This window comes from Tiliqua scincoides, chromosome 9, assembly GCF_035046505.1.
Source record: "Tiliqua scincoides isolate rTilSci1 chromosome 9, rTilSci1.hap2, whole genome shotgun sequence".
NCBI lineage: Eukaryota > Metazoa > Chordata > Lepidosauria > Squamata > Scincidae > Tiliqua > Tiliqua scincoides.
In genome coordinates, this window is record NC_089829.1 from 20,671,234 (window position 1) to 20,697,006 (window position 25,773).

The 25,773-nt window shown below is 48.6% G+C and overlaps 1 long non-coding RNA gene and 1 pseudogene across 1 annotated transcript; one reads left to right on the forward strand and one right to left on the reverse strand.

The window, feature by feature from the left end:
* Nucleotides 1-44: 44 nt before the first annotated feature.
* Nucleotides 45-19,431, forward strand: LOC136659965 (uncharacterized). Its single transcript, XR_010794881.1, has 3 exons — nt 45-146; nt 16,115-16,265; nt 18,947-19,431. It is a non-coding gene; the product is annotated as an uncharacterized lncRNA (long non-coding RNA).
* Nucleotides 19,432-20,516: 1,085 nt separating this feature from the next.
* LOC136660706 (5S ribosomal RNA) lies at nt 20,517-20,634 on the reverse strand (annotated as a pseudogene).
* Between the last annotated feature and the right edge of the window lie 5,139 nt (nt 20,635-25,773).

A 25,773-nucleotide genomic window follows, 5' to 3' on the forward strand; every position in this document is an offset into this window, starting at 1 on the left:
CGCAAGACGAACACCCTGCGCAGCAGTGGTTTCTGGCGCATGGCAAGGGCATTTGCGTATGGGGATGATAATGCTTGGCCCCCTCTTGCAGGGTTGTTGTGAGGAAGGATGGCCAACAGCCCAATCCTAAGCGGGTCTACTCAAAAGTAAGTCCCATTATGTTCAATGAGGCTTGCTCCCAGGGAAGTGTGCACAGGATAATAATGCTTGGAAGTACTGAGAAGAGAAGAGGGTGGTGGGCTAGAGCACCAGAGACACTCTGGCCTGCCACTCTACACTTTCTCCTCTACACTCTTCTATTCCATTCTTTTCTTCCTTTTTGAAATCCAGGGAGTTGGAGGAGGAGGAGCAGCAGCAGCAGAGGAAGTGGCTAGCGTGCTGCTTGGTGAGGAGGGTTGTGGCTTTTGGCACACTGTGGGCCCAATCCTATCTGACTTTTCAGCACGGGCAGCCGCAATGAAGCCCCAAGGTAAGGGAACAAATGTTCCCATACCGTGAGGAGGCCTCCCAGACTGCCTCCCCAATACAAGAAGCAGTGCATATCCCATAGGCACAGCAGCACTGGCACTGGAAAATTGGATAGGATTGGGCCCTGTCTCAGTTGCCAGGAGGGCTTGAACCGCCCTTGAGTGATTTGGCATTTCTTCTCTGGAAAGAGCAAAGATACTGGCAACTATGGAGTTTGCTTTTAAGGCTCTTCAGTCTAGAAAAGAAGGCTCTTGAGGGAGGATTGTGATTGAGAGTTATAAAGTTATGCACAGAGGAGATAGAAGGAAGTTCTTTTCCCACCTACACAACACAGAACCAGGGAACATTCACTAACACTGAGTGTTGGGAGAGTTAGAACAGGCAAAAAGAAATATTTCTTTATCCAGCATGTAATTAATCTGTGGAACACCTTGCTGCAAGATGTGGTAAGCACATTTGGAATAACTGGATGTCTTTAAAAAGGGAGTGGAAAGATTTATGGAGGGAAAATTCATCACAAGTGACAAGTCATGATAACTCTATGCAACCTCCAGGTTTTAGAGGTAGCCTATCCCTGAATGCCAGATGTGAGGGAGTGGCAACAGGATACAGGTATCTTGTCTTGTGTGCCCCAGAGGCAACTGGTGAGTCACTGTGCAATATAGGAAGATGGACCTTTAGCCTGATTCAGTGGGGCTCTTATGGGTGTCACCCAGCTTGGTCCCAGTGCAATCTAATCCATTGTTTTCACAAAAAAACAATTTTGTGAAGTCCTGTGTGTAGCACAAAACCAGACACACCTTAGTCCCTGTGGACTTTGGAGTGACATATGACAATTTCCTGTGGGTTGTGTGAGGTTATGTTTGGTAGGAGAAAGTGACCACATCAGACAACTGTGCTTTCCCACTAAGAGTCACCTTTCCCCTGTCCTGTAAAAGAACCTGGGCAGGATCCAGCCTCTGACAGAGTGGGTGCCCACAGGGCCTGGCTTACAGTCCCTGCCTTGGCCAATTAAGTAGTTTTAAGAGTATGTGGTGACATAATATCCAAGCACGACTGACAGCACATTACTATCATCCTGGTCCCCTGGTGCAGTGGTTCCTGCACCAACCTAGAGTGTCGCAAACATGCCATAAAGCACATTTGCAACAACTCTAGAGTAACTCTAGAGTAACCAGCAGAAAGGCCTGCGATGTCCCATTGCATCCAAGATCCTGGCCACCAGCAGAGGTAAGGAAAGTGTCAAGTGGCACAGGGGAGAGGGTGTCTGGAGGTGAGGAGGGTTGTAACAAGGTGGGGGAGGGAGGGTGAAACAGGGTGGGATCAGATAAGGAACATCTATTCCTTTGCCCAGAAGTTAGCTTCTATGGCTGCAATGGGTCTACTTAAACCCCACTCCAGCAATTGCTGGCTCAAGTCCAAGTGGACCCAAGAAGGTAGATCAAGGCCAGGAAGGGGGATTGGATCTTGGCAGAGCTGCTACCACCAATATTACCCTCTTCCCAGCCTCGACATACCCACCTCTCCGAATCTTCCCAATCCTTTGTGTCCCGTGACACCCCTGCAAATGTATTGTGTGGCTCCTGCCAGAGGTGACTGGTGATAATGTTATCACCAGTTACTTCCAGGTTTGGAGAGTGCATGGGACACTACAAACAGAGGTAAGAGGTTCGGAGCAGGCAGGAAGGCCTTTCCCAGCGTGCGAAAACCTCATACAGGAGCTCACTAGGCTGAGCCTCCCACTATAGAATCTCACACAGTCTCACTGCCAGCCAGCCAACCAGTGTCCCAGGATGCCCCAAGGAGTTCCTTGTGATACCCCAGGGTGTTGTAATGCACAGTTTGGGAGCACTTGGCCTAGACATTAACATATACCCCTAGGCAAATTTCTCAGTTGGCCTCCTGCTGAGCTTAGTGCATTTTTCATCTAAGGTCTTTTGACAAAAATTCCACTTGGGTGCTCCTGCTGATGACATCACCATTCTTGCTGTGAGAGAAATACTGGAGTTCTATTCCCCCACACCACCCCCACTCTCCTTCGGACACAGAACATTGTAGGGTGTTCTCAAGTGGGGCTTAGGGCAAAAGTAGAATAATAGAATGTTAGAGTTGGAAAGGACCTTGGAGGTCATCTAGTTCAGTCTCTACTCAGCACAGGCAACAACAGCATCCCTGACAGATGGCCAGCCAGCCTATGAAAACCTCCAACAAAGGAGAGCCCACAACTTCATGAGGCAGACCATTCCAATGCCAGACATCTGACAGTTAGGAAGATCTTCCTCATGTGTAGGTGAGGCATCAAGTGTGTCACCATCTTGTTTAGAATTTACTTTAACATTGTAGAAACAGTTGTGCAGAGCCTTGATTCAGGTTGGGATCATGGTGTGTAGAGGGTGTGTCACTCATTAGTTCTGTGAAATTGAAGTAGAAACCCTCCCCCCCCCCAAAGCCATTATAGGGCTTCCAAAGGTGCCATTGAAACAAAAGTACAGGTTGAATTCTAACCAACTGCCCTACAGTGTAACAGCCACTGATGTAAATGCTCTGATGCATCCCAGAGAAGCTGTGGCATCACAACTCATCACCTTCCAGAACAAGTGTGAAATATAGGTGGATCTAGGAAGTGTCAAGCCGCAGATATGTCACATGGTCACATGAATGATTGCCACCCCACCCAAAAAGTCCCATCCTGGCTTCATCACCGCAGTTGTTTTTCAGAAACCACCCACAGTCAGGTTGAAAACAGACCCAATATTCTGACAGTAGTCACAGTGGGCTCTTCTCCCATAGTGTGGTTGTGGTTTTGCAGTATATTCTACATATGCACAAGACGAATGCTAAAACAGATCCCAATCTTCTTCCCATGTGCTTAACCGCCTTGTTAAAATCTCTGCGTTGTTAAAATAAGTATTTCAAATATGCAAGTTTACCAAAAACAAAACAACCTGCATTCATATTTCTAAAGAGTTGCAGAACAGCTGCAGAATTTGTCAAGGAGAGGTTGGTAACCGCTTTAGAGCTAGCCAATAGGTTACTGCCATTTTCTCCACTGAAATGTTGGCATTGGTTCAGGTCAGCACAGTTTAAACCAGGGGTGGCCAACCCCCAGCATCCCACATGCCACTATGTACATAATTGTGAATGTGCCACTCCACCTTATTTCCGCGCTCTCCGGACCTGTGTTTCATTGGCCCACTGATCTGCTCTCAGCTATCTTTGCCCCACCCAGGACCTTATCACTACCTTGCTGAGCTTTGTTTCAGGAGAAGCACTGTGCACTCACAGCCATGGGGCCCTGCCTCTGCTGGCACAGCTTTGCATGTGCCACTACATAAGAACATAAGAACAGCCCCACTGGATCAGGCCATAGGCCTATCTAGTCCAGCTTCCTGTATCTCACAGCGGCCCACCAAATGCCCCAGGGAGCACACCAGATAACAAGAGACCTCATCCTGGTGCCCTCCCTTGCATCTGGCATTCTGACATAACCCATTTCTAAAATCAGGAGGTTGCGCATACACATCATGGCTTGTACCCCGTAATGGATTTTTCCTCCAGAAACTTGTCCAATCCCCTTTTAAAGGCGTCTAGGCTAGACGCCAGCACCACATCCTGTGGCAAGGAGTTCCACAGACCGACCACACGCTGAGTAAAGAAATATTTTCTTTTGTCTGTCCTAACCCTCCCAACACTCAATTTTAGTGGATGTCCCCTGGTTCTGGTATTATGTGAGAGTGTAAAGAGCATCTCCCTATCCACTCTGTCCATCCCCTGCATAATTTTTTATGTCTCAATCATGTCCCCCCTCAGGCGTCTCTTTTCTAGGCTGAAGAGGCCCAAACGCCGTAGCCTTTCCTCATAAGGAAGGTGCCCCAGCCCCGTAATCATCTTAGTCGCTCTCTTTTGCACCTTTTCCATTTCCACTATGTCTTTTTTGAGATGCGGCGACCAGAACTGGACACAATACTCCAGGTGTGGCCTTACTATAGATTTGTACTAGAATAAGAACATAAGAACAGCCTCCTGGATCAGGCCATAGGCCCATGTAGTCCAGCTTCCTCTATCTCACAGCGGCCCACCAAATGCCCCAGAGAGCACACCAGATAACCTCCATCCTGGTGCCCTCCCTTGCATCTGGCATTCTGACATAGCCCATTTCTAAAATCAGGAGGTTGCACATACACATCATGGCTTGTAACCCATAATGGATTTTTCCTCCAGAAACTTGTCCAATCCCCTTTTAAAGGCATCCAGGCCAGATGCCGTCACCACATCCTGCGGCAAGGAGTTCCACAGACTGACCACACGCTAAGTAAAGAAATATTTTCTTTTGTCTGTCCTAACCCTCCCAACACTCAATTTGAGTGGATGTCCCCTGGTTCTGGTGTTATGTGAGAGTTATGTGGAAAGAGCATCTCTCTATCCACTCTGTCCATCCCCTGCATAATTTTGTACGTCTCAATCATGTCACCCCTCAGGCACCTCTTTTCTAGGCTGAAGAGGCCCAAACGCCGCAGCCTTTCCTCATAAGGAATGTGCCCCAGCCCAGTAATCATCTTAGTCACTCTCTTTTGCACCTTTTCCATTTCCACTATGTCCTTTTTGAGATGTGGCGACCAGAACTGGACACAATACTCCAGGTGTGGCCTTACACAGAAGATGTGGCCTTACATCAGAATGGTCCTGATCCAATTAATGCAGGCTCCAACAAACTCTCAAGAAGGAAGTGTCCCATCCCCCAAACTGACAAGGAAAATGTATTGAGCCCGTGGAAAGCGAAACTGAGCCACACGTGTGTGTTTATTCACAAGTTGGTGAATGTTCCTTGGCTCCTCTTATCGAAGGGCAGGCAAAGGGGAATCCAAGGCCACCAGGATGGTTCCAGTCTGATGAATGTGGAGCCCAAGAAATGCTCCAGAATGCACCCATTGTAAAAAGGATAAAAACAAGACTGGTAAGGTGAATGAGATGAATGGTAAGATGCCGTTGAAGGAAATGAGAATTGATTGGCCCTACCCTATCTTGAATGCATTGCTATCGTTGGCTGTGATGGCTATCAACCAACCAGGGACAAAGAGCACTGTAACAAAACATCCCTAGAGGAAGCTATCAGAAATATTACTGTAGTTGGCAGTAGGGAGCTTGGAAGCATATGGAACTGCTGGAGACCAGATTTTCCAGTGGGCCTTGTTTCTTCACTGATGAGCCGCACCCTTTGACCGCAGGATTTTGCCAGTGAGCTCTTGAAGAGAACAAGGCCTAGTAGGAAAGGTTGAGGGAACTTGGTAAGGCCGAGCAGCTGCTGGAGATGATTCACACAAAACACCAAACCCTAACCTTGCTGCCATGAAAGTGGGGGACTTCCTGTTTCATTTACAGGGACAGTGCACATTTGCTGTAAGGTGGAGAGTGTATTGTCTTGATGGCAGCTTGGATGGAGGCAGCAGTGGCAGTAGACTCAGGGTGAAAGGCACCCTGAACCTGCTGCCCCCTCAGGCCCCTCCCAATCTGCTGCTGGTTCCATCAGATGGCTTCATGGGTGGGCTGGCAGTGCCTCATCCACTGACTGCTTCTTTAGACCACGATGCCCCTTCTTACAGCCAAGAGCCCCTCCCTTGTGAAAAGGGGAGCATATTTCAGCAAAGAAAGAAGCCTCAACTAGCACTGTGTTGTTGTCTGCTGGGGCAGAGGACTCCAGAGCTGAGCAAACCTAACACACTGCCCAGACCGGGGCTTGGAGCCAAGTGTCTAGCCACCAAGGCTCAGGCTTGTAGCTGCCATCCTCGTGTGACATTTTTTGTCTCCTGACAGGTGTCCACTTTGGGCTACTGTTCCCCTTCTGGGTGAATGTTGGCTGCCTTTCAGCTGGCTCTGGGCCCAGTCTGCCCTCTTCCTGAGACCTAGGAACTTTTTAGCAATCAGGAGGCTCAGATCAATATTTTTAACAAGTGCTTTTGGTAGCACCCCATGGCCCCCATTTCTCAGGGTAGCTCAAATGTCCTGTCTCAATTTTTGCATTTGGGGCAGGCAGGCGTGGCCTCAGGAGTGTGGCAGTTTTAGCCATCAAGTGCCATGGAGGGGCCCAATGTGAGATTCTGCCCCAGGGACCCCAGTAACCTGGTGCTGGCATTGGGAGCAAGGCTGGCACCATCCTGCAACCTCCTTGGGCAACTGATGCCCCCCTGACACTCTCATCAATCACTACGAATGCCAGGTCCTCTCCCCCTGGAAGGATTGAGCCCAGGACATGGAGCTCTTTTCAAGCCCTATCTTCTCAGCAGCTGTACCAGTGGCTGATGTGTGCCTGACATGTCCTATCAATGTAATAGGTATTGCATATATTTTAGCAGATAGCATAATGGTACCAGATCTAAGAATCTGGCTACCATATGGCAAATATCAAAATTCTGAAGAATAGCAGTTGGGAACCAAGTTCAGTGTGGGAACAAGAAATCCCTGCACACAGAAAGCAAGCAAGTCAGGAGGAAGACATCCAGACTCCATCAATGACCCTCCCCTCCCCCCAGGTTCCACCTTTGTACTCCCCCAGGCTCCATCCCCAATCCTTACCAGGGGCCAGTATTTTAGGAAATCAAGTCCTGTTTTGAGAAATCAATGCAATTTATCAGTTCTGAAGCCAAGAATCATGACTGTCTGTTTGCCTGAAGCTTGAGGTTAAAACAAGGGCTGTATTTTTCCATTGTCTGATTTTACAATTTCAGTAGAGACTTCTTGAACTCAGGCCCTCTGCAAAGGGGAAAAAAAAAAGCTGCAGAAATGCAGTGGAACAGTGCAGGTGGCTTTTATGGTTCTCCTAGCATCAGCAGCCTTGCCTGTCACACAGCGAGTCAACTCAGGTGGTAACTTTGGAGATCTTGGACTATCTCCTCCCCACCAGGCTCATTGCCTCTTTTGCAGCCAGCAAGAGTCCCACTGGCATCATTTCAGGAAGCTCAAGGCCATAAGTGACATCACTTTAGTCTGGGGCCAGCCCATCCATGAGGCCAGCTGAAGTGGTTGACTCAGGCAGCAGACTGGAAAGGGGCACTCTCTTCCATCTGCCTCCACTGATCTGCTTCCTGGATTGCTAAAAGAAGAAGGGGGCAGTGGAGTGAAAAAGGGAGGAGAGGAGGGTGGTGGGATAGAGTGTCAGAGGAGCAGAGCCTGGCACATCACCAGGAAAGGGAGATGACATTAGGCAGGCTGCCACAGGTGCCAGGAGGTCTTGGGCCAGCCCTGTTCTAGCCCAACTCTAGGGAGAAAAATATCTCTTCTCTCCCTACCTCCTCTCCTACTTCCATTCCCTCCTTGGTTGCTCTGCTCCAGCCTAGCAGCCAACAGCAGAGATAGTATAACAAGATCAGCCAGAGAAGAAGTTGCAGGATTAGTGTGCATGTGCAAAGGGAAGGAGTCATAATGCCATAATGTCCCTGCTAACTGGGTAAGAGGCACTTTTTCAAGTGGGTGCTCCTCTTTTATTTAGCAGAGGGAGAGTAACTGGCCCTCCTCACCCCAGCAGTTGCCTCTTCTGTGGCTGTCTGCTGGTGCTCTTTTGCAACTTTTTAGATTGTGAGCCCTCTTGGGACAGGAAGCCATTAGATATTTGATTTTTCTCTGTAAACCGCTCTGTGAACTTTCTGTTGAAAAGCGGTATATAAATACTGTTAATAATAATAATGTCTAGGACCACTACTACAGGATAAGTAGAAGCCCTGTGCAGAGGACAGATAGTTGACAATGGAGGTGGTGTCCAGTGGAGGAGGTGTCCAATGGAGAGTGGACAATAGAGGGAGGGTCAGGATTGTATCCACTGGCACCAACCTCCACACATTTCATTCATTCATTCATACATGTGTGCATGAGTAGGCTCTGTGCAGAAAGTCAGATGTGCAGAAACTCAGATGAATGTGAGGGGCATGTGAGGGTAAGGGGGCAGGGCCAATAGGTGTGGCCCCAATCCCTCCCTCCTGCCACTAGTGTTGTCACATTTTGAGCTGGATCCTATAAACTCTCCATTTAACTGCAGCTTGATCTGCAGTAATTAGCACCTAAGACTTCTATATCCAATTAAAGGCATCTGAGGCAACTAACTGCATGAGTTTTATCTGATTAATCTGTCAGTTCAGTCTGTGCAAATGTGACATGTGCTGTTTTCATAATGGGAGGGGATGGAGTTGTTGCTCAGTGGTCAACACCAGCATGCAGAAGGTGCCAGTTTAAAACCCTGACAGCATCTCCTGCAGGGCAGGGAAAGACCCTTCTCTGCTTGAAATTCTGGAGAGTTGCTGCTGGTCAGTGCTGACAACAGTGAACTAGATGGACAATGGTCTGACTCAGCATATAAGGCAACATCATATGTACATCTAATTATTACTTGTCTTGAGCTGGATCAGGTCAAAGACCCATCTAGTCCAGCTTCCTGTGTTACACAGTGGCCCACCAGATGCCTCAGGGAGCACACAATAGCTGTACCCTGTTGCCACTCCCTTGCTCATTTGGCATTCAGAGAGGCTACCTCCAAAACCAGAGATTGCATTTAGTCATCTGGCCTTGAAACATGTGATGGACTTTTCCTCCATAAATTTGTCCACTTCCCCTTTAAAGGGATCTGGGCCAGGTACCATCACCACATCCTGTGGCAAGGAGTTCCACAGATTAATTACACGCTGGGTAAAGAAATATTTTCTTTCCCAAGACCGGTCCTTGAGGCACACTACATTTCACTTCTCTCCATTGTGAAAATTTTCCTTTGAAACCCACCCTCTGTTTTCTGCTCCTCAACCAGTTCCTCGTCCATAAGAGGACTTACCTGCCCTCTTATTCCCTGACTGTGAAGTTTTCTCAGGAACCTTGGGTGAGCAGTTTTTAAAAACCTCCTTCAAAGCCAAAATGGGGGAGGGTAGTCGGGCTCTCTGGGGGCCATCGCAGAGGAGGTCCTGCACCACATACATGCTTACTGAGCTCTGTCATTGATGGCAGGTAAAGCAGTGAGCGGGCAGAACAGTGTAATGGCAGGTGGTCCTTAAGGTACATGAGCACTTTAAAGATAACAACGAGCACCTTGAAGTGGAGCTGGAAACAAGTGGGAAGCCAGTGCTGCTTGCACACAGTCAGGATCGCGTACTCAGAGTGAGATGGTCCCCCAGATGTCTGCAGCATTTGGCACAATTTCAGGATCCTATTCAAGAACTGCCCCATGTAGTTTAGCGGCATTTATTGTGTTTAGTTCTGAGCCCTGGAAAACTTCACCCCTTGCTTTCTGCAGATCAGTCCTCTGGAGCAGGCAAGGCCCATTTGCTGCCTGCCCACACATTAATTCTCCAAGCCATGAGACCAGCAAAGGGCCAAAGGCTGCCCTCAGGAAGGGATCTACACTCAGAGGCAGAGCTCTGCTGACCTCCCCTCCCCCTGGACAGTTGGACAGGAATTCCTCCTTGGGGCCAGCAGGGGTTTGCCATCCACTCTCCTCCTTCTCTGCTGCTCTAATAGGGAACAGCTGTAAGTGGGCCCCTGATTTTCCATTTGCATTGGCTGAGCTGGAATTGTCAGCTCACCAACACAGCACTGGAGTTCCCCAGCAGCTGCTGCTCTTGTTCATGCGCAGCCAGCTTTTCCTGCCTCTTTCTTTGGAAATTCCCCACCGTTATGGTCATGGGGAGTGCAAGGTCCCCGCTGGAATGAGGCACTGTAAAAGGGCCCTGGGAGAACGTCACTGGCACATTTAGACAATGCATTAGCGCGGCGCTGTAGTCAGGGACGGTGTGAAGTGGGGCTGGGATGCTTGCATGTTGTAAGTCAGCATGAAGCAGCAAAAACCAAAGTACTAGTTAGTATCTTTAACATGATTCAATTTATTTAATAATCTAAATCAGATGCTCTGTGGAAAAAAAAGTATCAGGTCCCCAAGTACTTTTTGCCAATTGCTTGAGTACTGTGGCATTCGTTGGCCGGAATGCAGCACTTTTCCCCTGATCTCTCCCTGTCAGTGGTTCTCAAACATTTTAGCAATGGGACCCACGTTTTCAAATGACAATCTGTTGGGATCCACTGGAAGTGATGTCATTAACCTGGAAGTGATGTCATGGCCAGAAGTGACATCATCCAACAGGAAAAATTTTAACACCCCCATATGACGAAATCAAATTCAGTAAGTAAGGTTCCAATCCTATCCACACTTTCCTGGGAGTAAGCTCTATTGACTATAATGGGACTTACTTCTGAGTAGAAAGGCATAGGCTTGAGCTCTTTGTAAACTAAAAGTTTACAATAAGTTTAAAATTTTATGTAAAATAAAGACGAACTCTCCTAACCCTCCCAAGCAGTTGCTGATATGTTTAATTCCCCAAAACTCCAAAGGCTGCAATCCTATCCACACTTCCCCAGGAGGAAGCCCCATTGACTCTCATTGTTCAAAGTGCATATATAGTAGCCTGTTAAAAGGACAGATCCCCAAATGCAGTCACATACTACAGTAGCATCAAGTCTAATATATTAAAAATAAAATGCGTATTGAAATGAATAGAGACCCACCTGAAACTGGCTTGCGACCCACCTAGTGGGTCCCAACCCACAGTTTGAGAAATGCTGTCCTAAGTGAAAAAAGTTTAGGGACATTGGCTGAATGCAGGCATTTGAGGCAGACCACAATTTGATGGGCTGATAGAGCCCTGACATTCTGCGTTCCTTCCTCTTTCCTCCTGTTCCTCTCCAGTTCTGGCTGAAGGGAAGGAATCCTGGTATCTGAAATCACAGTTTGGGCAATACTTGCACCCATTGCATAAGGAGGTGCAGGTGTTCCATTGGGGGGCAGTGCAGACTTTGATCCAGGGGCCCCAGCAATCAGGTGCCAGCACCTTGTGGGAGAACCAGGGCTGGCATATAATCCCTGTGGCAGGATACGAAATGCAGCCCCCCCCCATTATCTGATGATACACCAGCCTCTGCTCCTCCCACTCTCAGTACACTCCCTTCCGCTTTTCCTGTCTGCCCCCCTCTGCCTCTTCCAATCCAGGGAATGGAAGGAGTAGTGGAGGCAGTAGGTGGACAGAGATGGGCACCCTCCCCACCAACCCGCTGCCTGAGGCAACCGCTTCAGTTGGCCTCATGGGAGGGCTAGCCCCAGGGAAGGACCACCGGAATAGAAATTGGCAACAGGTGCCTGGACTGTCCCATCCTTTGCAGGGCAGTGTTCTGAGATTTCCCAGCATTCGTATCAGCTGCAAATGAGAACAAAAAATAGCACAGAAAACAGCAATTGCAAAATGTTGCAAAAGATCAGACTAAACGAGGCAGGGAATATATGACTACTAGGCAGTAGCATTCCTGAAATGGATTTAAGGCTTATGGTGGATAAGAAACAGAAAATGAGTCAAGAGCATGACAGTGTGACACAAACAGCCAAGGCCATTTTAGGCTGTCCTCTCAGAGCTGTTGTGCGTTGTGTGCCCAAGCTGCAAAAAAAATCACTATTTTTCTTCTCCAGTAAGCCTCATTCCAGTATGAAAGAATGTCAAAAGGAAGTGAGCGATAGAATAGGACAGGAAACAAAGGCTTTTATTATGACACAGGAGACAGTCATAAGTTAAATAACCTGTTGGGGGGAGGGGAGAGAAGAACCCCTGCTTCCATGGCCCGGCTTCTGCCTGCCTATGTTGAGGAGAGAAAGCAGAGGTGCTAGAGGGGAGAACTGCCAAGCGCCCTTGACTGAGTGGCACTTAGCGTGATGGTCATGATTTGTGTGCGGGGGTGGGGGAGCAGACTGGTCTGTTGTGACTCTTGCAACTGATGTGGCTATGACATCCAATGCCTTCGTTGTTGGTGCCCCTGCTTCAGGTAACGGTGATCACCTTTTTGGTCTGACCTGCTCCTGCGCATTAAACAGCAGCTACAAATCCAGCAGGGAAAGCTTTACTTGGCATGAAAAAAATGCGGTGGAAAAAACTTTACTTGCCAAATGTCAGCATCAAGAGCTGATATTTAAAGGCACAGGAGCGTCTCCTGTTTAAAACACACACACACACACAACCAAAAGTTGGCAGCATAAATAACAGGTACCCTATTCACCCAGCTTCTATAATCTGGACCCCTCCCTGCTGATCACTGCTTAGTGACAAGTGACAGGACATCATCTCTCTCTCTCTCTCTCTCTCTCTCTCTCACACACACACACACACACACACACACACACACACACCCAATACAACCACAGACCAAATTGAGGGGGGGGGAGGCCACCATGTAGCAGTTATACAAAGAGTGTGTCATTGCTTTTAGCAGCCCATGTGCATGAGATGGGCATTGCCAGTGGGCAAGGCTGGCTGTACCAGGAAGGGGGTGAAGTGGGATGCTTCAGGCAGCTGATTATGGTTCAGTTCTCATCATAGCCCCCACCCCCACCATGGTTGGGCTGCAGAGGAAGGAAGACCACTGTGCTTTCCTTCTCTTCCTAATAGAAAAGGAAGGAAGGGGGAAAGGTTTGGAAGAAGGAAGGAACTGGGGTGTATGGTTTGAAATAGGAAAAAAAAAAAGAAAAGGGAGGGAAAGGGAAAGGATTGGTGGCTGAACTGTACTATGTGTCACTCTGGGCTGTGGCTAAGGATGGAATGCTCCCTCACAGAAAAAATACTCTGCAGGTAGAAAACTAATATGTCAGAGCCAGCAGTGTTGTTATGACGTCTCTTTCATGTTCTCCCAGAACATGTTCTGATAGGGTGGTTCACCTCAGCTGCCATCCTTACACTGCATATTCCTGCATCCATGGAGGAGGCCCAATTTCATGGCAGCCCCTTCCGACCTGTCACCCAGGGTGGACCGCTCCTCTGACCCCACTTGCTACACCACTGGTCAGAGCAAAGACCAGAATACTTCTCTCTAACCTCTTACTTTCTGTATGCAGGGGTTTTTCCCCGCCTTGATAGAACATGGGAGCTGCCTCCTCCTGAGTAAGACCACTACCTCTGCATTACCAGCACTGACTGGCAGCACCTTCTCCACGGTTTCAGGTTAGGTCTTTCCCTCTAGTAGAGATGCTACTAGAGGTGGAGGCTGAGTTCTCCAGCAGGCTTGGCAGGGGCTCTGTCACTGACCTATGGTTCAGCATTCACACATATGAGCCCTTCCTGCAATCTGAAGTTCAGACACTGGGTGACTACCTTGGTGAGAGCCAAACCCAAATTCCCACATTGTAATGGCACCACTATTTTAAGCCACATTTGAGGGGGAAATCCATCAATAACATTTATGGGATCTCAGACCATCTGGCCCCAAGAAAAAGGTCCCTCTGCTCACCAAGGGGTGTTACAGAATGGGGGCAGGGCACTGAAGATCACACTGATGGAATGATGGGCAGGGCCTGCCCCCACTTCCCCAGCCCAGCCATCTGTTCCCTCTTCCTCTTCTCTCCCACCATGGCAACCGGCATCATTTGTGGACAGTCAGAGGATGGCTTCAGGGACCATCTGTTGCCCACCAATCATCTATCGGTGCTCACAGAGGCTGCTGTCACCAGTCACTCACTTCTCTTGGGGTGCTACATATGTAACTAGCAGACACCAAACCTGCCCTAGTGGATCACTCCAGTGTTCCCTGGCTGCCCCTTGCCCTGGCTCAGAAGAAGGCACATGCTTGAAACTAAAGGGAAGAAGTCGATTTAGGCTAGATGTGAGGAAGACCCTCCTACGTAAAGAGCTGCCCCTTTTACGCCAGCCCATGCCCATATTAGGATTGCACCCTCTAAGACATTTTCACTGAAAGGAAGCTGAATACCACCCTTGGGAGGGCAGTGGGTAGTCGAGTCCTTTGGGTGATAACGCAACTTATCAATTTGAAAAATTACATTACTTGAAAAGAACGTGGGTGCATTTTGAGGCAGGCTCTCAGTTCACGAGGGGTGATGGTGAGCACAAAGAGCCCTTACAAAAGAACATAGGAAAAGTCAGACCAACAGCTCATCTAGAGCCCAATCCTATCCTTCACCATTGTAAGCGATGCAGCTGTGCTGTTGGAGTGTACGCAGGAAGGGAGGGGTGCAGTCAGATGGTCATTCCCATTGAATTCACTGGGACTTACCTCCAGGAAAGTGTGCATAGGATTGCAGCCCATTACTATTATTTTTCAATAGTCGTTTTATGTGAAACGGAAGCGCCAGGCAGGCTTTCTGCCATGCAACTGCCTCCTTGTGCCATTTTTTCACTGAATTGTGATTCTGCGGTTTCACAAGGCATATGGGGGCAGTTGCAGAGATCCCCTCTGGGTAAGGAACAATCTTTCATTTACCGGGAGGTAAACCTCTGCAGCATGGGCAACTTCTACTCAGACCTGCGTGAGCTAAATAATTGGTGCAAGTTCTCATGGACCTGCTCCATGGGATTGGAACTGAGAAGGTGGATATCCGTGGTGCCAGCGGCACCGATACCACCATCGTCCAGGGCCTGATCCACCCATCCCCCACTCCCATTTCCACCCTTCTAACCACCCCGTTTTGCCCCCCTGCCTGCCTCCGTTCCCCACTCCCTCATGCTTTACATGCTGACTTACCCACTCCAGTGAGCAGTCGCGGACAGGAAGTTTCAGGCCTTGACCCCAGTGCTTCTGGCAGCATGCTAACTAGTGAGCTGTCTGAGTGCCTTTTACGACTGGCACTGACTGCTGTAGGGCAGTCAATGCCCGTGGAGAATGACGTGTGACATCAGGGGGTGAGTATAGGATTGGGCCCCAAGTGAGATTATACATATTATTTTATTAAAAAATGAAAATGTGTGGCAACTAATGGGGGTTTGAAAATGGAACCCTGTTTGTGCCTTCAGGTCCTTGGTTCATATTGAGTTTGGAAAAGATGGGAGTGGATATGAATGGAGACATTCGCAGCTGGTTCCATTCATTCTGAAAATGAATGTTCATCCTTACGGCGTGGAGCCTGAAAGTCAGGGACAAGTATTGGGCTGGCGGTGGGTGAGAAATATGCACATTACTGAGGCCTAGGCTGCTTTCCCATTACCAAGCAGAAAAAAAACCCGAGACAAAATTATGTTGAGGATATGAATGGATTGAAAACGGATTTCCATGTTTCTGTGCACCTGTTGTCCAGATATCGTGAGATTTGCTAGAGCCCACTGGGAGTGTTAATTTGTCAGTTCAATAAACCTTTATTGGTATAATACAACAATCAGAAGATAAGCATATAAGCATAATAATATCAAATAAGAAAATCAACCAAATTCATTCATCTCCGTCTTGCCATCAGTTTCAAAAAACTAGCAGCCCTCTCAAGAGTCTTAGCATCTTCCTCCATGAGGATGCACCGTATCTTATCCTGATCAGCCCACCCACTTACCTTTGCTAAAATCAAATCTTGATGTGATAATCACTAATCTTGATACAATGGGCAATACAGGATCATATACACTAAGCTTTCAAACGCCCCCCCCCCAGTTGACATACACACTGTCTCTCAGGATAAGGGGTCCCAGCATTGGGAGTGGTAGGACCAGACCAGGACCTCCTGGCACTTGAGGTGGCATGTCAAGTGCTGCCCCTCTTACCAATGATGTGCCAGCCTCTGCTTCTCCCATTCTCCAACATTCTAGCTCTGCACTTTTCTCCCCGCCTCATGACCTCTTCCTCTCTGACCCCCCTCTTTATTTTCCAGTCCAGGGAGCAGAAAGAAAAGGAGGAGCAGTGGAGGCAATAGGTGGACAGAGATCACCAATCTACTGCCTGAGTTGACAGTTTCCATTGGCCTCATGGATGGGCCGGCTCAGGGAAGAAGCATTACAGCAGAATAAACCACATGATGGATGGTGAGTTGCTGGGCCTTCTCTAGGACAGAGGAAGGATCCTTGTGCCACAGTTAAGCTCTGACTTGTAGTTTGACAGGTTGAGAGATTTGTGTTTCCTCGGGTGACGTGCTTTCTCAAGAACTACCCATCCCAGAGTGCACAGGCAGGAAGGAGCAACAAAATGCCACAATTCTCAGAGACAGTGGGAGCCAGTGGTCCTAACAGACCTTACAGGCCCAGGTGTGATTTCAGAAATGTAGAAAATATATATTTTTTGTTGGCAACCTTCAGTCTCGAAAGACTATGGTATCGCACTCTGAAAGGTGGTTCTGGAACAGCGTCTAGTGTGGCTGAAAAGGCCAATTCGGGAGTGACAATCCCTTCCACACTGGGAGCAAGTGCAGTCTGTCCCTGGTCTGTCTCCCTGGCTATGGGCCTTCCTTCTTTGCCTCTTAGCCTCAGACTGTTGGCCAAGTGTCTCTTCAAATTGGGAAAGGCCATGCTGCACAGCCTGCCTCCAAGTGGGCCGCTCAGAGGCCAGGGTTTCCCACTTGTTGAGGTCCACTCCTAAGGCCTTCAGATCCCTCTTGCAGATGTCCTTGTATCGCAGCTGTGGTCTACCTGTAGGGCGCTTTCCTTGCACGAGTTCTCCATAGAGGAGATCCTTTGGGATCCGGCCATCATCATTTCAGAACAAAAACATAATTTTTTATTTCATGATTTGTGACACTAAACGTGTAAGATATGGCCAGGGCTTTTTTTCTAATGGAACATGGGGGGACAGAGTTCCGGCATCTTTTTGCAGGGGCCCCTCCCCTTTGGAGGCATTCCAGGAGGGGGGGAGCAAAATAGAGGCATTCGCTGGGTGGGTGCTGGGGGGTGCAGGGTGGGCAGGCGCCTGGCCCCTGCCTGACCACACAACGACCCCCTCCTGCCCCCATCTCCAAGCTCTCGCCTGAGCCCAGCCTGCCTCCCCTCCCCCCGTGCTCTGCTTCCCAGCGCAGCTTCCTAAGCCAGTGGAGGGCACAGGGGACACGCACCGACACCGAGGAGGAGGATGGACAGCCAGCCAGCCAGCCAGCCAGCCAGCCAGGGAGACGGGCTGTGGCACCCACGGAACGCCCAGGTACTGGCTTGGTGGAGGAGGAGGGGAAGGAAGCTGGCTGGTGCAGCCCCCGTGCCAATCTGCAGAGCCTAGGCGTGTCTACTCAGAAGTATGTCTCATTGTGCTCAATGGGGCTTGCTCCTGGGAAAGGGTGCATAGCCTTGCAGCCTAAGAGCCCAAGCATGTCTACTCAGAAGTAAGTTCCATTGTGTTCAATGGGGCTTACTCCCGGGAAAGTGTCATAGCCTTGCAGCCTGAGTAGACAGGCACAGGAGGGGCTCTGAGGCTGCAGTCCTCTCCACACTTTCCTGGGAGGAAGCCCCACTGCCTCTAATGGGACTGACTTCTGAGGAGACAGGCACAGGATTGGGCCCTGAGGCTGCCATCCTATCCACAGTAAGCCCCATTCACTAAAGTTGACTTCTGAGTAGACATGCATAGGATTGGGCTCTTAGGTTGCAATCCTAGGCACTTTCCTGGGAGTAAGCTCCATTGTCTAGAACGAGACTTACTTCAGAGTAGACATACCTAGGATTGGGCTCTTAATCCTGGCAGAGATACATATCTGCACCCATTTTCACATGCTAAGGGCAGGTGAAAAGGGATTCTACGTGTGTACAATGTGCTGTCCAGCCTTGCCAGAGATCCTCCTCATCCTTCCCCCACAAGCATGCCCTCCACCAGCCATCGTTTGCAGCTCCTCTCCAGCAATGCACAGTAGCTGCTCAGGGCAGCAGAGAACATACAATTGCATGCCAAGCGCCTTCCCAAAGACACAGAGTATTCTGATACCTGAATTAAACCATATTTAATTGCTTGTTTGCAAACGTAGCTGTTTCTGTGTGCACCTAAAGACCCCTCTCGTTTAAGAATTCCTTTTTTGTTCTTACTCCCACAGTTGCTTAGAGTAATTTTACTACATGGAACTCATGTAAGCCATTTTTCGGAATCCATTCACTGCTTCCTCTCCTCGAAGTAGTGCCACACTACATACTACACGCTACAAGTGCACCTGTACAGTATTTTTCCCCATGTGTAGAAAAAGTAGCTAGGGGGAAGGGGATGTGGAGATTGACAGCCCAATCCTATGCATGGCTACTCAGAAGTAAGTTCATCTTTAGGGGGAAGCACATAAAAAATATTTTATTTCTCCAATAAAAAATGGTTTAAAAACAAACAAACAAACAAACAAACAAATAAATAAATAAATAAAAGATTAACAAGTTGTGAGTTCTTGCACCTTTTTATTTACAAAAAAAGCACTGGATATGGCCATAGTATGTTCCTGGAGGGACCCCATGTTATCAGTGTGTACTGTCCCCTGATGATGCTTGGTTCTTGATGAAAGGTCTACCATTTAGCCCTACCTGTTTGGGGTGCCCCTGGCACACACTCCCTAACCAGCAAGCTCTGGCTCACACTCTCACATGTCCAAAATATTGAATGTGTAGATTCAGCCCTATTGTGGGACTCAGATGAGCTGTGTAGAGGTTGGGCTTGCTGCTGGACAGAGCATAAGCAACAGGCCTTAGTACTACATAAGCATTAAAAGGAAAGGCTTGTGGCTGTAGATTTGACATGTAACCTTTCTCTGCAGGGTGGCAAAGTGAACCAAAACTTCCAGCTGTTTCTCCTTGGTCCTGGGGTACTTAGCAAGCAGTTTGAAACTCATCCCCATTCTTCCTTATCACACGCATCTCATCAGTGTCCAATTCAGGAGAGACGCTCTGTATTTGGAAAAGGCTTGCCTGCTGTTCAGGTGTGGAAAGGTGGGGAGTTCACTGGTCCTCTAACTAGCCCAAAATTTTCTCCTTTAAGTGGCAGCAGCTCTCCAGGGGGACCTATCTCTGAGCAGATCTTCCAGCTGGAGATGGAACCTGGAACCTTCTGCATGCAAGTCAGATGTTCTATCATTGGCGCTATCATCTGGACACTGGAGAATCACTTCTGACCAGGAGACATCTGTCTCAACACCTCTGCAACTTCTGAGATTTCACCAGTAACTGCTCACAAATTTTCACATTCCTGTCTGGCAACCATAAAAGCTTGAAACCTGCCTTGGGAATGAGAGAGAGAGAGAGAGAGAGAGAGAGAGAGAGAGAGAGAGAGATCCTTTGGTTGCTGAATTCTGCACCTGATCTCTAGTTCTGTGCATGACATCACAGACATGTGGTATACAAACAGCCCTGAATCTCATCTTCTGCTGTGCCGACAAGCGTTTTGCAAACTGCCGTGGCACTTTGCCAGCAGCCGCTGTCAGAAGGGACCGTGAAAATAAATGAGCAAACTTGGTTGCTGCTGGTCTGTGTTGCTCCTTTCTCCGTTGCATGGAAAGCCACATCGACAGTGCAGAAACACTTTTGCCATTTGGCTCTTCAGCAGGATCCATATAGGTGGAAAGTTTCAGGAATGGAGCTTTGCCTATAGGTTGCCCGGGCAACTGTTGCCATAGTAGACATCCCATGGTGAAGTTGACAAGCACAATGATGAGTCCACCGTTGTCTTCAGAGATATCCTTTGTCTCATAGAAGGAGCTGTTTTATGGGATGGCGCATGCCTGAGCCACCTAAAAGCTGCCAGAAGAGCCCTGCAATTAGCCGTTTCTCTCTTCCAAGGGCTCCTTCGCTAATCAGGATTACCCCAGCCTACAAGAGGTTGGCCAGAAGAGAAAATCTGAGCAGATGTTTTCCAGCCTTTGCATCACTATATCGAAAAAAGCTGTACCTGCAGCCTGAAATTCTCTTTTCTGTGCAGCTCTTGAGAATGTAGGTATGGGGGAATCTGGCAAGCCCCAGCCACCAAACCAACCCCATGAGCAGAAAGCTGCATCTCTCTCCCTTTCCAGGGGCAAAGGGTCATGGAGGCCTATTCCTCAATGGCTGAATCTGTAAGGGCACAATCCTAAGCGGGTCTACTCAGAAGTAAGTCCTATTGGGTTCAATGGGACTTACTCCCAGGAAAGTGATGTTAGGATTGCAGCCTAAATTCATTAATTCAGAGCATAATCAGGACCGGCCCAAGACCTCCCCCCCCCCCCGTTGCCAGTGATATGCCAGCTTTTGCTCCTGCCACTCTCCAGTGCCCTGGCTCAGCACTTCCCTTCACATTTCCTCTTCCTCTGTACCCCACATGGTTGGCAACCTTCAGTCTCGAAAGACTATGGTATAAGCCTACAGCACCCGGTATTCCCAGGCGGTCGCCCATCCAAGTACTAACCAGGCCTGACCCTGCTTAGCTTCCGAGATCAGACGAGATCAGGCATGTGCAGGGTAACAGTCTGTACCCCCCTCTTTCTTTTCCAATACCGAGAATGGAAAGAGAAGGAGGGACAATGAAGGCAAATAGGTGGGCAGAGATGGGTGTCCCACAACAATCTGCTGCCTGATGCAGCCACTTCAGTTGGCCTCATGGGTGGGCCAGGTTTGCTTCTCCCTTCCCCAGAGCAGAGGGTCCTGGAGGCTACCTGCTGGATCACTAGCATAAGCAGGGCTGGCCCAAGACCTCCTGACACCTGAGGTGGCATGCCAGATGCTGTACCCCCTGTATCCAGTGATGTGCCAGCTTCTGCTCCTCCAAACCCCTGAATTAGAAAGGAAAAGGGGGATGAAGCAGAAGAGGACTTGTGGAGGAGAGGGGTGGTTTAGACCAAGGTATTCAACAGGCGGGTCAACCTCAACTTGGAAGATAATCTCAGGTGAGTTGCAGCAGTGCTACCGCCGCCATTTTGCTACAATTTCACCTGGAAGGAAAGACGGGGCAGACCAGCACAGCAGCAGTGCATGCTGATTGGCCACCAATGAATGGGAAATGAGAAGGAACCACAGCCACTCACTCCTCTTGTCCACTGGGCTCTTGAAGGTGTGTCCCAGGCTACAGATAGGGGTTTGAGAGTGGTCCCAGTTCTTGACAAGTTGAAGATCACAAGGCTAGGAAATGTACTCGTTAGCCCACCTCTCTCCTCCCCACTTCCTCTTCCACTCTGTTCCCCTCTTCCTTTCCAAATACAGGAGGCGGAGCAGGAGTAGCAAGCTATGGCTGGCATGCTGGCTGGTAAGGGGGGTGGTGGCATTTGGCAGGAACCGTTAAGCTAGGGTTGGATCCAAGCCCTGGGAAGAAACTCCATTGGAACACTTGCTACGTCTCTGCAGTGAAACATCAGAGGCTCTTCAGCCTTCTTCAGACTGAGCATTCCATATCTGTACCCTTTCTGGTATCCCTTGCAGTTTGTAACACATTCTGTAACTTTTAGTCTGTCTCTCCACGTGTGTGCTGTACAAATCTAGGGCATGACTCAGTTATGCCCGTCCTCGTTGACCTGGTCTCCTTTCCACTTCCTTTCTGCACGATTCCTTTCTGGTTGTCAGATCATTAAGCCGGTTCTCTCATGGATCGCTGTAGGTATGGCCTGGAGCTGAAGTATAACAGCGTAAAGTCCGTCAGATTCATTTTGTTGCTTTTGACTGATGTGGGGTCATGGTGAAACAGGGAGAGTGAGAGAGCTCTGGTATTGCTGCACCATTTCTGCCGTCTCCTTTTCACCTTCAAATCCAAAGATAATCCAGGGATCAGACTAAATTGCAAGTGTTTTTCTTCCAGTGGTTTACCTGATAGAATTCCCATCTTCCAAGGAAATCATGCTTGTTGTCCTGAGAAATGTACAAAACCACATCTGAATGGAAAGGTATGGGTAACTGCTTGGGGTGGGAAAATGTCTTGGTCACAGACTGGATTAATTTAAATCTATTTGTTTAGTAACTTGGATACAGAAATCAGTGGTAAAATGGCCAAATCGAGGACGAGAGAAGCAAGCAAGCTGTGAGGAGCTGCAAAGGCACCCATAAGGGGAGAAAAGTGGACAATAAATGGGTGGGTGACATTATTTGTTAACAGAAGTGACAGAATGAACACTTGAAAAAAAATAACCTCCATTTTTGTTACACAGTACTGGGTTCTGAATTAACAATTACAGCTCAAGCAAGAGGCAGTGACATCATTGTCAAAAGCTCCCTGAAAGCCTCGGCCCAGACTGCGTGCAAATTATTATTTCTCGGCTGCAGTGGAGGTGACTTTCTTCTCATTGATACTAGAGTGCTAGCTCTGATCTGGCATTTGTAGCAAACTAGCTGTATAAATGTCACTGAGGCAGTGAAAGTATCTGTTGTGATGGGGGAGCATCTTTTCACAGCAGGACCTAACTGTTGCAGGTTTCCCCATCTCCCACAAAAGTCAAATGTGTAGTGAAATTGACTAGACCAGATAAGCCTCTTCTGGCCCAGTCAATTTCATTCCTAAAGAAAATGTGACTTTTAAAAATGACCACAGTATTTGAGTGCATATTGAACTTAAGAAAAGTCCTGCTGGATCAGGCCAAAGGGAACCTACTTAGCCAGCATCCTGTTTCCCCCAGTGACTAGCCATATGCTTCAGGGAAATGGAGATAATCTCTTCCTTGTACATATTTTTAAACCTTGTTTTTAAAAGTCCTTCAAAATATGCTCTGTGTGTCTCAGGTGTGATGTATATTATTTGTCATAGGGATTCTCCAAAAGGCTGCTGTGACAGTCATATCAAATCATGCACACTGTCCAGGTCTGCAGCAGCTGGTGCCTGGCTGACCCAACTTGGGACAACTTCCTTTTGGTGTGGTCAGTGGTAAAGCAAGGACCAGCTCTCAGGTGACCAAAGGAACACAGCTGGAGCTGCAGCAGGAGCAAGCCTGGTCTCCTTGTGAGAAGAGAGATTTCTTGTTCCTGCCCCTCTCTGATTGCCAGGGCAATAGGGAGCAGGAAGGAGAATCAGCAAGACAGGAAGGCAGGAAACTGGGCACAGTTGGGAGGGGGGGTATAAAAGACAAAGGATGATGAGGAGAGGGGATAGGCTGGCAGGGTGTTTTATGGTGTGTTTGGCAAATAGAGGCTCAGTGAAGCTGCCTTGCAGAGAGGAGGGTGAGGAGGGAGACTCAACCTCTCAGGCACTGTGGAAAGAGGGGCTTCTCAAGGGACCATGACTGTGGGATGCAGAAAGCCCTTTTGAACCCCCTCTCTTGGCTGGTGGGAGACTGATGTAGGAAGGGTAGTGGTGTGAGGCAGGGACTCTGTTGCCACACACACATTTAATGACCCCAGGAAACTAAAAAATTTAGAAAAAAGAATAAGAAAAGCACAGAATGCGATCAAACACAAACAGGTTAACAAGATTACGGATCTTGAAACAGTGGGAACCTAAGCAAATCTCATGTGGAATTCAGCACTTGGCACAGAGTTTGGATTCCTGAAAATGTCAGATTTTTTTTTTTTAAGGAAAAGAAGACCAAGGTTCTCACTCTCATAGTTGTATAGAGAGATACACTGGAAAACATGCATGTGCTGTCTGCCACAGACTCCAGCCTCTGCACTTGCATGGCCACATGTGCTAAGTATGCTCACAAGACATCCCTTACAACACCAGATGCCACAGAATCAAACTTGTGCTTGTAATTTTGCTGGCTGCCCTTGTCACTCTATTGTGCTGTGATGGTTTATTCCCCAGTTTGTTTGGTGGTTGTGATTGATTTTCGTTTCATCTGCTTTTATTCTTTTGTGAATTCTTCTTTGAGCGAAAAGGTGAGATTAAGCACTCTCCAAAGCAAGTGCATAATGAGTGAGGAATGTGGATTTCTCGTGGGCATTCACCTCCGACTCTTTGGCTGTGCGGGTGCAAACAGGGATACCTGTGGTTGTGGGCTCAAGTCATTATCCTGCCGGCACACGCAGGAGATTCCAGGGTGTGTCTGCACTGCCCTGGTCTGTGGTCCCAAGTCATTCATGGGATATTGTGTCTTTGCAGAGAACTCTGCCCTCTGGCCACATTTGTGTAGCCAAGATAGCAACCCTGCAGCTGCTCCCCTTTACAAGACATGCTTATCCCTAGGTGTAAGAGAAGGCAATAAAGCCAGGAGCAGAAGAAGGGTCTGATTTCATCTCGCTTCTAGGTGCTCTCCCTAGAGTGTAAACAAATCCAAGTCTGATGCAATGTGGGGCCCTTTTATCCCAAGTGTGCCAGTGTGAGGAATGAATTGCGCATCACTGTGTCATTCTAGGCTTGCCTTTCCTCTCAAGGAGCAACTCCCAGGGCCGTGATTTAGACTGGACTGATGGTACAGAGGAAGGCGGTGTTAACTCTTTGTTTCTGTGCTATTTCTCCAACTGAAAATCCCCCCCCCATGACTATTTAATCTTCCAGATGTGCCATGGTAGCAAATGGTGGTGGTGGTGCAGTGTGCCCAGAACTCCTTGGAGGAAGCAGGGTAGGATATGAAGGAAGTCAGCTTCATTTCTATGCCACCCTCAGGCAGGCTGAGAGATAGTGCCTTGCCCACGGCTGTCCAGTGAGATTCCTGGCAATGCAGAGATGTGAACTGAGCTTGCTCGGCTCCTATCTAATGTTAAAATCTCTCTCTCTCTGGGGGGGGGGGAGGATGAAGACCATTAATTCTGGCCACAGGCAGTGAGGCAAGCCTGAACATGGTCAGTTCATGGTTTCCCCTCCACCACTACCTCCACCTTCTCCTTACAATGCCTCTCTGAAATAGGTTAGGGTGAGACATACAAGGGCTCATGTGTGGTCCACAGAGGGTGGGAATTTTTACTGTATCTTTATACCTTACAATGTCTTACATGGGAAGCTGCCTTCTGAGTTAGATCCTTGGTCCATCTAGCTCAGTGCTCTCAACACAGCTGGCAGCATCTCCCCCAGGTTTTAGGCAGATGGCAATTTTTCCTCTGCCCTTCCTGGATTTGCTTCTGGGGGACTGAAGCTGGGATCTCCTGCCCACAGAGTGGTGGTTCCACCCCTGAGCTATGGTCCCTCACCTTAAATGACATCTTGCAGAGTGACATGGGTGACACAATACAATGTGTACAATGCCCAGAGTGTACAATCTAAAACAGAGAGTGGAGGTGGCATCTAGGATTCCTGCATCCCCTGAATCTCAGACCCCGAGGCTCAGGGGGTGGACCTCAATAAGTGAGGGATGTTGCCTGGCTGATTATGAGGTTAGGAATGGTGAGATGTGGATCAGGGGACAGAGCTTGGCTGTGCCTAGTGACCCAGGGTGGAGCTTAAATGACTGGAGACGAAGCTAACGGCAACAGGGAGTAAATAGGTTGACTCTCTTTCCCATCTCAGGTTCCAGACCCTCACCCTTTCCCTGAAGACCCCAAGAAGGAGGTTATAAACCTTGAAACCTGAGCTGAAACCTGAAGACTTGGTAGTTCTGAGTGGCATCCCTGGGTTGAATTCACATTTTAGTTCTTGCCTGTGCCCCTCTTAATTTGTCCAGCAAGTGGATTGTTTTTTGCGATTCTTTGGATGGCTTGGACCCATTCTGCAGCTGCCTGGCTAGTTCAGGGGAAGAAAGAGATTCTGATTCATTCTGAAAGAATC